Source organism: Rhinolophus sinicus, chromosome 14, assembly GCF_057876585.1.
Source record: "Rhinolophus sinicus isolate RSI-liver-muscle chromosome 14, RSI-T2T, whole genome shotgun sequence".
NCBI classification, from domain to species: domain Eukaryota; kingdom Metazoa; phylum Chordata; class Mammalia; order Chiroptera; family Rhinolophidae; genus Rhinolophus; species Rhinolophus sinicus.
Window position 1 is genome coordinate 58130819 of NC_142514.1, and position 12892 is coordinate 58143710.

Here is a 12892-nt window from a genome sequence, read left to right on the forward strand (position 1 = left end):
GATATGTACTGCTAAATTGTGCAATGTGTGCTCTTCTCAAAGAAAATACCCTATTTCTGACATCACTCACTATGTATTTCAGTAATCTTTTCACTGTCACCAATCTGACTGGCCAAAATAAATCATACTTAACTAATACTTTATGTTAAACATACAAAATTTGCTTGTTTTCTTTTTTCTTCTACTTAAAGAAGTCCTTTTAACATTTCTTGTAATACTGGCTTGGTGGTAATGAATTCCTTTAGCTTTTTCTTGTATGGGAAGCTCTTTATCTCTCCTTCAATTTTAAATGAGAGCCTTGCTGGGTAGAGTAATCTTGGTTATAGGCCCTTGCTTTTCATCACTTTAAATATTTCCTGCCACTGCCTTTTGGCCTGCAGAGTTTCTGATGAGAAATCAGTCTTATGGAAGCTCGGTTATAAGTAACTAGTTGTCTTTCTCTTGCTTCTCTTAGGATTCTCTCTTTGTCTTTAACCTTTGCCATTTTAATTACGATGGGTCTTGTTGTGGGACTGTTTGGGTTCATCTTGTTTGGGACACTGTATTTCATAGGCTTGCATATTTATTTCCTTTGCCAAGTTAGGGAAATTGTCAGTCATTATTTCTTCACATTGGTTCTCAATCCCTTGTTTTCTCTCTTCTCCTTCTGGTACTTCTATGATGTGAATGTTATTATGCTTGATGTCGTCCCACAGGTCTCTTAAACTATTTTCATTATTTTTTATTCTTTTTGTTGTTCCAATTGGGTGTTTTATTCTACCTTGTCTTCTAAACCGCTGGTTCGATCCTCTGTTTCATTTAATCTGCTGTCGATTTCTTTTAGTGTATTCTTCATTTTAGTTATTCTATTCTTTATTTCTGATTGATTCTTTTTCATGGTTTCTATGTCCTTCTTTAAGCTTCCTATATCTGTGTTGAAATTCTAAGTTCCTTAAACATTCTTATAATCAGTATTTGAAACTGTCTCTGGTAGGTTATTTGCCTTCATTTCATTTAGTTCTTTTTTTGGAGTTTTCTCCTGTTCTTTTATTTGGGACATTTTTCTTTGTTTCTTCATTCAGTCTGCCTCTATGCGTTTGCTTCTATGTATTAGGTAGCTCTCCTATGTCTCTCAGTATTTGCTGGGTGGCCTTATGTAGTATGTGTCCTGAGTGGTCCAGTGGCGCAGTCTCCCTGATCTCCTGAGCAGGGTGCTTAAGTGTGTTGTGTGTGTTCTTCTGTTGTAGTTGAGCCTTGATTGCTGTTGGCACAACATTGAATGGGATTAACTCCCAGGCTGACTGAATGTGAGGACTGGCTTCGCTCACAGTGTATGAGCTGCTGTGTATGGGCTGACCCCTTAGAGTAGGGTTTGCCCCTATGGGCTCTTGTGCCTGTTGAGACCTCCCTTTGTGTGTGCCACTTGTGGGGCTAATCAGGTAGTACTCTGGTGTGGTCTGAATCTGGCCTCTGGGTGTGTTGTTTCTGGTGTCTCTTGGGAGGGGCTCTCATGCAGGTCTTACCTGTTACCAGTCTGCACCTGGTAGGAACCACAAAGCTGTATTTGGTTGGCTGCTCCCTGTGCTGGACCTGAAGGCATGTAGGGGTGGCCTCACTGTGAACCGAGGTTGGCTGCCACCTGTAGTGGGCCTGAGGCAGCGTAGCAAAAAGCCCAGGCCCCCCTCAGCCTATTGCTATCTGCCGACAGCTCATCAGACCCAGCCATTGAAAAAACCTCCTTGGGCTGGCTGACCCCGTGTTGAAAGTGTCCTCAGTGGTACAGCATTAGCTGGGTGGGATGGTGTCCCACGGAGTCACGAGACATGGCTGGTAGTTTTTACAACATTAATGCAGATTCAGTTCTTATGCCAGTGCCCAGCCTGTGACCACTTTGAACAGCCCTGAGAACCCTGCAGCCAGCCACCGCTCTCCTTGGGGCAGTGCCTGGCCTGTGACCATTTTGGGAAATGCGCTTAGTACACTGCAGCCAGCCACCACTTGCCTCAGACTCACAAATCCCCAAGAGTGTCTGTGGAGCAGGTTTTGGGTCACTGTCCAACACCAAAATCTCTCTGGGCTGTCAGAGTCCCTCAGTTGCTACAAAAAGCCTCTGGGGCTTGTCAGGGGTGAGGGGCAGGCCCCTTCCCCCAGCAATGCAGCTCTAAGTGGGTGGGGTTCCAGGAATCTAAGGGGTATGGTTGATGTTTTCTACAAAGTCAATGCAGTCTTGGCTTCCGCCCTGGTGCTGGGTGCATGACCACCTTGAGAACTCTATGGCTAGTCACTGCTCATCTCAGGCCTATAGGTTCTGAGTTGCCCAAGAGACACTGTGGCACAGGTCTTGGGTGACGCCCACCAGTAAACATTTTCTGGGCCTCTGAGGTCCCGGAGCCACGGCAAATAGGCTTCCACAGCCTGTGGGGTGGGGCCAGCAGCCAGCAGTCAAGAGTGTCCCAGGTGATGTAGCACCAGCTCTGTGGGGGAGGCGGTGGGAGGCAGAGATCCAGGGCATCACCAAGGTGGTGGGCATATGTGCGGATTCCACCAGACCAATGTGGTCATAGAGTTGGCCCTTTGGGTGTGGGCTTAATATTGAAAAGATGGCATCATGCTGTAGGCCTCATATGTATCAGGCTCCGTACAGGGAGAACAATGGCTCCTATCCTTCCAGCTCCTGCCCTGAAGCCACACAAATCAGTCCGTCATTGCACATCTCTGCGTTTTCCAAGCTGCTGCCCCTCTACCAGAGGTCAGGTGAGTGTTTGCCAGCGAGTGGGTCTGTATGCAGGCTTTATAAGAGAACATCTGGATTTCCAGGTGCCCTCTGCCCCACTGGGAGGAGCAGAGAGGGTCCTTGCTGACTTTCCCTGCCAGATGCCATGGGAACTCCTTTTCCTGGTACAGGACCACTGGATTCGGGAGTGTGGCTTGGGGCTGGGACCCCTCCTTCTTTAGGGGAACCTCTGCCACCAAGGTGTCCCTCCTGTTGTTCAACCACCATCTGTGGGCTTGGGGTCAGCCCGCTTCACATCTCCCCACCTCTACTAGTCTCAGTATGGCCTCTTCTTTATATCCTCAGTTATAGGGGTTCTGTTCAGCTAGTCTTCAGATGATTATTGAGGTTGATTATTCTATAATTTATTTATAATGTTGTGTGGTCCTGAGATGCCATATGCATAGCATTTGCCTAATCCTCATAAGGCTTTTTGACAATGCAAAATGTACCATTATTCTAGTAGTGGAAATTTAATTCCTTTCCCAAATACTTTTTTGCTCCAAGCCCAAACAAATTTGACCTGAAAAATCTAAGAGCTAAAATAACATGAGATGATATAGATTGACAGTGAAAATCACATACAAAAAACCAAAGCAGACATAGGTGAGGCCGTGGGTTAGATGATTGCAAATCTCTTACTGGCGTCAAAAGAAATTTTGTTGTAGTGTAGGCAGGCAAAATCCCCATAGTAGCCTGAAAATATTTCTTACATTTTATGTTTCTAATCAAACGCCCTTTTTTTTTTTTTTTAAAGAAAAAGTACAAGGCTATTTGGATAAAATTTGCATTTTCCTCCCTACACTTCAAATGTTTATAATCTTCTTTGATCCTTGCATTTTCCATTCCTTGAGTACAGATGGTTTTTAAATAATTCTCTATTCTAGTAAAATAAATATTTAGTCAGTTGTCTTTCCAAAGAGGTACTGACATTTTCAGTTTCGAAATAAAATACGAGCTGTGGCAAGTAAGTTTGCGAACTTGCTCCAACGATGTTGCTAACCTTTTTTTGATATCAGAGGGATTATTCATTATGAATTTGTACCAATTGGACAAAACAGTTAACCAAGTCTATTATTTGGAAGTGCTGAAAAGGCTGCGTGAAAAAGTTAGATGACCTGAACTTTTTGCCAACAGTTCATGGCTCTTTCATCACGACAATGCACCAGCTCACATGGGAGTTTTTAGCCAGTAAACAAATAACTGTATTGGAACACCCTCCCTACTCACCTGATCTGGCCCCCAATGACTTCTTTCTTTACCAAAAGACAAAGGAAATACTGAAAGGAAGACATTTTGATGACATTCAGGACAACAAGGGTAATACGATGACAGCTCAGATGGCCATTCCAGACAAAGAGTTCCCAAATTGCTTTGAAGGGTGGACTAGGCACTTGTGTTGGTGCATAGTTTCCCACGGGAATATTTGGAAGGTGACCATAGTGATATTTAGCAATGAGATATATAGTACTTTATCTAGGATGAGTTCACGAATTTAGTTGTCTGATCTTGTATAATACTAATACCTTGGGGACAAGTCAACTATTAGAGTGGATGTAATTAGAAACAATTATTAGGTTGGTGCAAAAGTAATTGTGTTTTCTTCAATTATTTTTAACCTTTTAAACCGCAGTTACTTTTGCACCAACCTAATAGAATGATAGTAGAGTAGAAGTGGACCAAAACTGAATAAAAATATTTGAACACAAAATTTCATTCTATACACAATAAAAATACAAGTTCTTTTATACAATTCCAAATAAAAGGTATTTCTAAGGTAAGGGGAAGAAAGCTACAAAAGCAAAAGCCCAAGCTGTGCTTTTTCAAAATACAATTCTACCCAGGAAAGTTCCTCTCCCTCTTAGGAGTAATATATCATTGGTTACTGGGAGACTTGCAAAGATTATCAAGCATAAACACAGATAAAAATGTTTTAAGTAGTCACTTCTTTAAATACATAATTCTGAAATCTCTGTGTAAAATATACTACTTTGCAAAACTTGAACTATTAGAAGAGTTGAAAACAGCAATAGGATATAGCCTCCTGAAAATTATGACAATTTGTTATCACTTTATGATTTGGGTTTTATAAGATTAGAGATTTCCTCAGGGAAAACTCAAAAGAAAATGAAAAACAGAGAGCTCAAAAACATACTAAGAATTAAAGAATCTAAAATTAGAAGTACTACATAGTTATTTGCTTTCCAAATTGTAATTAGGCAAATATAAAAATTGTCCTTTAGTGAGGCTTTTAGTTATGCGTTAAGAAATAATGGCATTTCCCATAAGATACAATTTCCCAGAAGATCTAGCTATGGCTTCTATGCATCTTACCCTCTTTCTGATTTGTGGGACACGCTTCCCAGCCCGTATTGATTGCAATAATCAGAATCTTGTGATGATCAAGAAGAGTTTTTCAAGAAGAATGCCATGTGCCAAGACCTTGAGTGAAAAGGAGCTTGGATATATATGGTGGTTGTATGGTTTTGTGCTATAATAAAGAGGTATCATGTGTTTTTTGTCTCCTAAACAAGTTAGCCCATCCTCCATGCCTGTGAATATAGGGTTTTGTCCTCTATTGATTTAAGCCCATTACGACTTATGTCCAACTAAAACATAAATATGTTTTGGATCAGCTTGCTTTTACATGTCAGGAGAATTTATCATTGATTATGATTTGATTAAGAATCGAGACAGCAATTTATTCTGACCTAAATAAACAATATCAACCACTTAGCCTTTGGGCTGCCATTGTTGTCATTCACTTGTACGTGTGTTTAGGAACTTTCCACAGTCCTGGTTTGTGGGGAATAAGCATGCGAGGAAAATAATGACTTTCATATCTCTAGCCTCAAAAGAAAAAAATTCTGCATATTTCAAGAATGGAAGATGATCTGTCATTATATTACAACATTGCTCTTGGAAATAATTCAACTCTCATAAACATTACCAATAATTCTTTACAAGATCATCACCACTCCCTGAAGTTCAACATTTAAATAGTAATTGTGAGTATCATTGTTAAATTGGTAACTATTAATGCCATCTGTGAAAAAGCCTGTGATTCAACCTCCGCTTGCCTAATGATACATTGATTATGGATACAAGTCATTCTTTGCTCTGATGATTAAACAGTAGATAGCTGTTGAGTCCCAACATGTATGCTTCTTAAATTTGCTCTTCATTGCAATTTCCACTGCTGGTCAAGTGTCATGATATTTTACCTGATGTTTAGCTTCCTAACTGCTTTTTTTTCTCACCCTTTTGTTTCCAAAGCTCACTACTTTGTCACCACTTTGACCATTCACATTGAATGTAAAGTTTTCTTTCTGAAAAAATGGTTGTGACTATTTTACCTATCTGCTTTCAAATGATTTTCATTCTTCACTCTCTTTAAAATCAGGTTCGACAACTTAGCATGACAAACAAAGCTCTTTATTTTGTTGTCTGTAGTGGATCCTTCCTGGAGAGTCTGAGAGGCTTATAAACCATCCTCCCTTCTGTGCAATTGCTGAGTCTCCTTCTATCATTGCCAGGAGTACCAATAACTACACTTGTACCCAAACACTAATTAGATTTGACCATGTGTAGAACTCTTTATCAAGTTGTGAAAATAAGATTCTCTGGCCTAGAATTTTAGATTCATAAACTTATCTAATTTGATCTTTACTTGCTGTTATTATCCCATTATATTAATATGTCATTTAAAATAGACAAACTCTATAGCTTGGAGAAACTGTTTGCTTAAAAGCACAAAGAGAGGATTAAAACCCCACTGTCTGAAGCTCCAGGCTACATTGCTGCCATGAAAAAAAATTAAATGTGGTGGGATAATTAAGGAGCCACATGAATTACTTAATTTACAGTAGTGGACATTGGAATCATTATTAAGAATTCCATTTATCTAATGTTAATTAAAAGTGATTAAAGGATTCTATGTTTAGTATATCTATGCCAAATACTACTGATTAAATTTTTGTTTTTTCAGAAATATTTGCATTGTAAATATATTTAGTAAATTAATATTCAGGATGAATGCACATTTTTATTTTATTTTTAAAGATTTTTATTAAAATATAGCTAACATATAATATTATATGAATTTCAGGCGTACACTATAGTTATTCAACATTTATAGACCTAAAGAAGTGACCACCATGATAAGTCCAGCAACCATCTGACACTGTACCACACTATCACAATATTATTGACTATAGTCCCTATGCTGTACATTATATCCCAAAGACTTATTTGTTTTATACCTGGAAATCTGGACCTCTTATTCCCCATCACCTTTTCCCCCTTTAAAAACTTTTAAAATTACAATTGACATTCAATATTATTTTATATTAATTTCAGGTCTGCAGGTGAGTGGTTAGACATTTATATAATTTAATAAGTGATCCCCCTGCCTGGTCTAGTATCCACCTGGCACTATACATAGTTATTACCATGTTATTGACTATCTTTCCTGTGCTTTATTTTACACCGCCATGATTATTTTGTAATTACTAGTTTGTATTTCCTTTTTTTTTTTTTTTTAAGATTTTATTGAGCAAGGGGAACAGGACTGTATTGGAGAACAGTGTGTACTTCCAGGACTTTTTTCCAAGTCAAGTTGTTGTCCTTTCAATCTTAGTTGTGGAGGGCACAGCTCAGCTCCAGGTCAAGCTGCTGTAATTAGTTGCAGGGGGCGCAGCCCACCATCTCTTGCGGGAGTCAAACCGGCAACCTTGTAGCAGAGAGGACGTGCTCCAACCAACTGAGCCATTCGGGAGCTCAGCGGCAGCTCAGCTCAAGGTGCCATGTTCAATCTTACTTGCAGGAGGTGGAACCCACCATCCCTTACCGGAGTCGAGGAATCGAACTGGCAACCTTGTGTTTGAGCGCCCACTGGCCCATGTGGGAATCAAACCGGCAGCCTTCGGAATTAGGAGCATGGAGCTCCAACCGCCTGAGCCACTGGGCTGGCCCCTACTTCTTAATCCCTTCACATTTTCCACCCTGTCCCCAAACCCCCTTTCATCACCCCAATTAATCTAGTATCCATTTGATACCACATGTAATTATTATATTATTGACTATAATCCTTATGCTATACCTGACATTTATTGTATTCTTCACTTCTGACTGATTCTTTTTTATGGTTTCTATGTCATTTTTTATGCTTGCTATTTCTTTGTTGAAGTTTTTGCTAAGTTCCTTGAACATCCTTATAACCACTGTTTTGTTGAACTCTGTATTTGGTAGGTTGCTTGTCTCCAGTTCATTTAGTTCTTTTTCTGGATTTTTCTCCTATTCTTTCATTAGGGATGTATTTCTTTGTTTCCTCATTTTGGCTGCCTGTTTGTTTGTTTCCATGTATTAGGTAGATCTGCTATGTCTCCCAGTCTCAGCTGGGTGACCTTATTAGTAGGTGCTCTATGGGGACCTGGCACAATCTCCCTGGTCACCTGCTTTGGGTGCTTCAGGAGTGTCCCTTGTATGTGTTGTGTGTTCCCTCCTGTTATAGTTGAGCTTTGATTGCTATTGTCATATCAGTGGATGGGACTGACCCTCACGCTGATTGGCTGTGGGGTTTGACCACGTCCACAGCTTATGGGCTGCTATGTGGGTGGGCTTACTCCACCAAGTGGGATTTGCCCCAGTGGACTCTCGTGTCTATTGTGACCACCATTTTTATGTGCTACTTGTTGGGCTAATTGGGTGGTGCTCTGCTGTGGTCTGAAGCCAACTTCCAAGTATGTTGGTTCTGGGGCCTCTTGGGAGGGGTTCTGGTGCAGGCCCAAGTCACCCACTGCCTATGACCAGCCAGGGACTACCTGATAGGAGCTACAAAATAATCCACAGTGTTTTGCTGCCTGTTTTAAATCTGGAGGCATGTGGGAGAGGCCACGCTGCAAACCAAGGATGGCTTCCACCAGTACTTGGCTTGGGGTAGCTCCACAAAAAACCAGGATACCCAGAGGCCTGCTGCCACCTGCCAGTTCCCTTATGGTTCAGCCACTGACAAAGCCTCATGTAGTATGCAAGTTGGGTGAGGCACGGTCTCAGGGCATCACTAGAGTGGGAAGAGTTGTGGTCACCAGGCCAATGTAAATTCTGTTTTGGTGTCAGTGCTATGCCTGGAACTACTTAGCCAAAGTCTCAGAGCACAGGGAGGCTGGTTGCCGCCCATCTGGGGCCTGAAGATTCCAATAGTTTTCCAAGGAAGAATGCAATTTGGGTGGGGCTGGCTGCTCTGGGAGAAAGTGCCTCCGGCATTGGGGCAGTTGTGTGGGGTGGGGTCTCAGTGAGTCAGCAGGACAGAGCCCCGGAGCTCACCAGACTAATGAGATTCAGATTTGGCTGTAAGCTTAAGGGGAGGGCTTAATAAATTAAAGATGGCAGCTGCCTATGGGCTTGATGAGAGGAGGACCTCACACAGGGAAAATGGTGGCTGTCCTCTAGCCCTCACTATGAAGGTGCACTTCTCAGTCTGCTCCCGTATGTCTCCGACGCCCTCTGAGTTACCATCCCTCCACCGGAGTCCAAGGTGAGTGCCTGCAAGCGAAGTGAGTCTATGCTCGGGCTGTTTAAAAGGACACCTGGGTTTCCCTCAGCCTTCCATGCCTCCCAAGTGGTCGGAATCCCCAATGCTTTTCACAGCCAGATGTTGTGGGGGCTCCCCTTCCTGGCGCCGGTACTCTGGGCTGGGGATCCTGGCGTGGGGGACTGGGGTCCCTCGTTTCTCTACCGGGAACCTCCACAGCTGAGATATCCCTCATCATTCTCCACCACCACATGAAGGTTTTGGGCTCATTTGAGGTCTCCGCCCCTTCTACCAGTATTTAGTTTTATATTCATAGTTGTAAAACTTCTGTTCTGTTAGACTTGAGATGGTTCTCCAGGTTGATTATTCTAGAATTTAGTTGTAAGTTTAATGTGTTCATGGGAGGACTGGAGCACAATGTTTATTTACTTCACCAACTTGAGTCTGCCCTCAGAATGAATGTACATTTTTAATAAGAAATCTTTACTTCAAGTTGATAATTGGCTTTAAGCAATTTTGGGGTAATAAAATCACTTGATGTTACCAATGCTTATATACTTCTGTACCAATTGCAAGGGGCCAGCTGGGAAAGGGGGAATATGTATGTGTATAGGACAGAAAGGTGAAATATACATGTTTGAGTACACTCTATTCCAGTGATTTTGCTTGATGCACATTTCTTTTTTGGGCAGGTGGTGGAGGTAAGTATTCTTAGTTTTATATTACTAATGGTCTCAAATTTAACTCACATCCACTGGGGACAATGTGGAGGTTGAAAAAAATAATTTTATAAAGGTGTACCCTTCCTCTCCATCCTTTCTTACTATATATAATTGGTAATTAATTTAATTCTTAATGTTTAATTAATTAGATGTATAATTGACATATAACATATTAGTTCTATGTGTACAACATAATGATTCAATACTTGTATAAACTGAAATGATTACCACAATACATATATTTACTGTTTGTTACCATACAGTTACCAAAACATTCTTCTTATAATAAGAATTTTCAAGATTTACTCTCTTAGCAACTTTCAAATGCCATTTTTCAAATAATAGTACTGTATTATTAACTATAACTGCCATGCTGGGCATTATATCTCCATGACTTATTATTATTTTTTTTATAACTGTAGGTTTGTACCTTTTGACTTCACTGATTTCACTCTCCCCTACTTCTGGCAACCAACAATCTGTTCTCTGTATCTACTAGTGTGGGTTTGTTTTTATTTGTTTATTTTGTATTTTACATATAAGTGAAATCATACTGTACTTGTCTTTCTCTGTCTGACTTATTTCACTTAACATAATGTCCTCAAGGTCCATCTGTGTTGTCACAAATGCCAAGATACCATTTTCTTTTCTTTTTTTTAATGGCTGAGTGATATTCCATTGTATTCTACATCTTTAACCATTCATCCATTGATGGGGACTTAGGTTGTTTCCATATCTTGGCTATTGTAAATAATGCTGCAGTGAACATGGGGGTGCATGTATCTGTTTGAATTAGTATGTTCATTTCCTTCAGATAAATGCCTAGAAATGGAATTGCTGAATTATTCCTTAATTTGTTGAGGAAACTCCATACTGTTTTCCATAGTGGCTGCACCAGTTTACAGTCCCACCAATAGTACACCAGAGTCCCTTTTCTCTACATCCTCACTAACACTTGTTATTTCTTGTCTTTTTGGTGATGGTCATGCTAACAAGTGTGAGGTGATAGCTCATTGTGGTTTTAATTTGCATTTTCCTTAAATTAGTGACATTGATCATCTTTTCAGATGCCTGTTGGTCATCTATGTCTTCTTTAGAAAAATGTCTATTTAGTCCTCTGCTCATTTTTTAATCAGATTCTTTTTTTTTTTTTTTTGCTATTGTATGAGTTGTATGAATTTCTTATATATTTTAGATATTAACCACTTATTGGATATACAATTTTCAAATATTTTCTTCCACTCAGTAGGTTGTCTTTTCATGTTGTTGATGGTTTCCTTTGCTGTGCAGAAAATTTTTACTTTGATGTAGTCTCATTTGTTTTTTTTTTTTTTTTTTTTTTGCTTTTGTTGCCTTTGCTTTTGGAATCAGATCCAAAAGATCATTGCCAAGACTAATGTCAAGAATCTTATTGCCTATATATTCTTCTTGGAGTTTTATGGTTTCAGGTCTTACATTCAAGTCTTTAATCTATTTTGAGTTAATTTTTGTGTATTGTGTAGGACAGTGGTCTAGTTTTATTATTTTATATGTAGCTGTCCAATTTTCCCAAATCATTTAGTGAAGAGGCTGTCCTTTTCCAAATGTATATACTTGCCTCCTTTGTCATAGATTAATTAACCATATGTGTGGGTTTATTTCTGGTGACACACATTTCTTAATTCTCAAGAAACCACATGAGACATGTAATATTATCATTATTTTACAATGACATTGAAATAAAAAAAAGGCCTTGTGCATTTATCACATTGTAACTGCATTATTAAATGCTAATGTTGTAGAGGGTTATGTTAGCAACCCCAATCCCCCAAACCCCCCTAAAAAACCGTTAGGAGAAGTGCACTGAAAAAGTGTTGGTTGGCAGGACAAAATAAATTCTAAGATAGTTAATCTCTCCAGTGAGATCTATGTTTAATTTTTGTCATGGTAATGTTAAATAAGTTTACTCTGTGAATCACCAAAGTGTGGTATACAAATATGATGCTTGAGGTTTTCTTTTCTTTTTTTTTAATTAATTTCAGGTGTACAAAACAATGTAATAGTTAGACATTTATCATTTATATCCCTCACAAAGTGATAACCCTCCTCCCCCAATCTACTACCCCTCTGACATCGCATACAGCTGTTACATTTCCACTGTCTCTATTCCTAATGCTGTACTCCACTTCTTGTAAACACACACACACACACACACACACACACACACACACACTCACACACACAAATACATATATTATTATAGTTGACATGCATTGTTGTTCAGCTTCAGCTTCAGGTGTACTGTACGGTGCAGGGATCAGGCATCTACATCATGCCTGAAGTGGTCTCCTTAATAAGGCAACTGTCCATTGGATACCCTACAAAATCTTTACAGATTGACTTTGGTATCCGTGTGGCAATCTTGTGGTTACCAATTGTGCTTTCTAATCCCCTCACCTTATCCCTTATCCCCACCCCCCCATGAGGTTTCAAATTCCCAGTTTTTAAAGTTATCTGTACCACTTTTGTTCAGTGGTGTAGATGAGGAAGGTTATCTTTAAAAAAAATTGCAAATAATTGATTAGGTCAGCACTTAGGGGCAGGCAGCAAAAGATTTAGTGATAGGAGTAACTTAGCTCCAGACATATGGAAACTTTCTTGTGCATGAGGGAAGGCTCTGGTGAAATATTCATGTTTTCTTCTTGACTGGCATTTTGTGCCTTCAAGATTTCTGTATTCATATGCTAGCATCTTCAAAACTGTAATGTATGAAAGACTAACTGTTAGTTGACGTTGTTTAAACAAAGTTTTTCTTAGTCAAATACATTTGAGAAACTCATTCTAAACTTTTTTCAGGGCATGTCAAAATCTACAATAGAATAAAACCTATTTAATTTGTTTAATGAA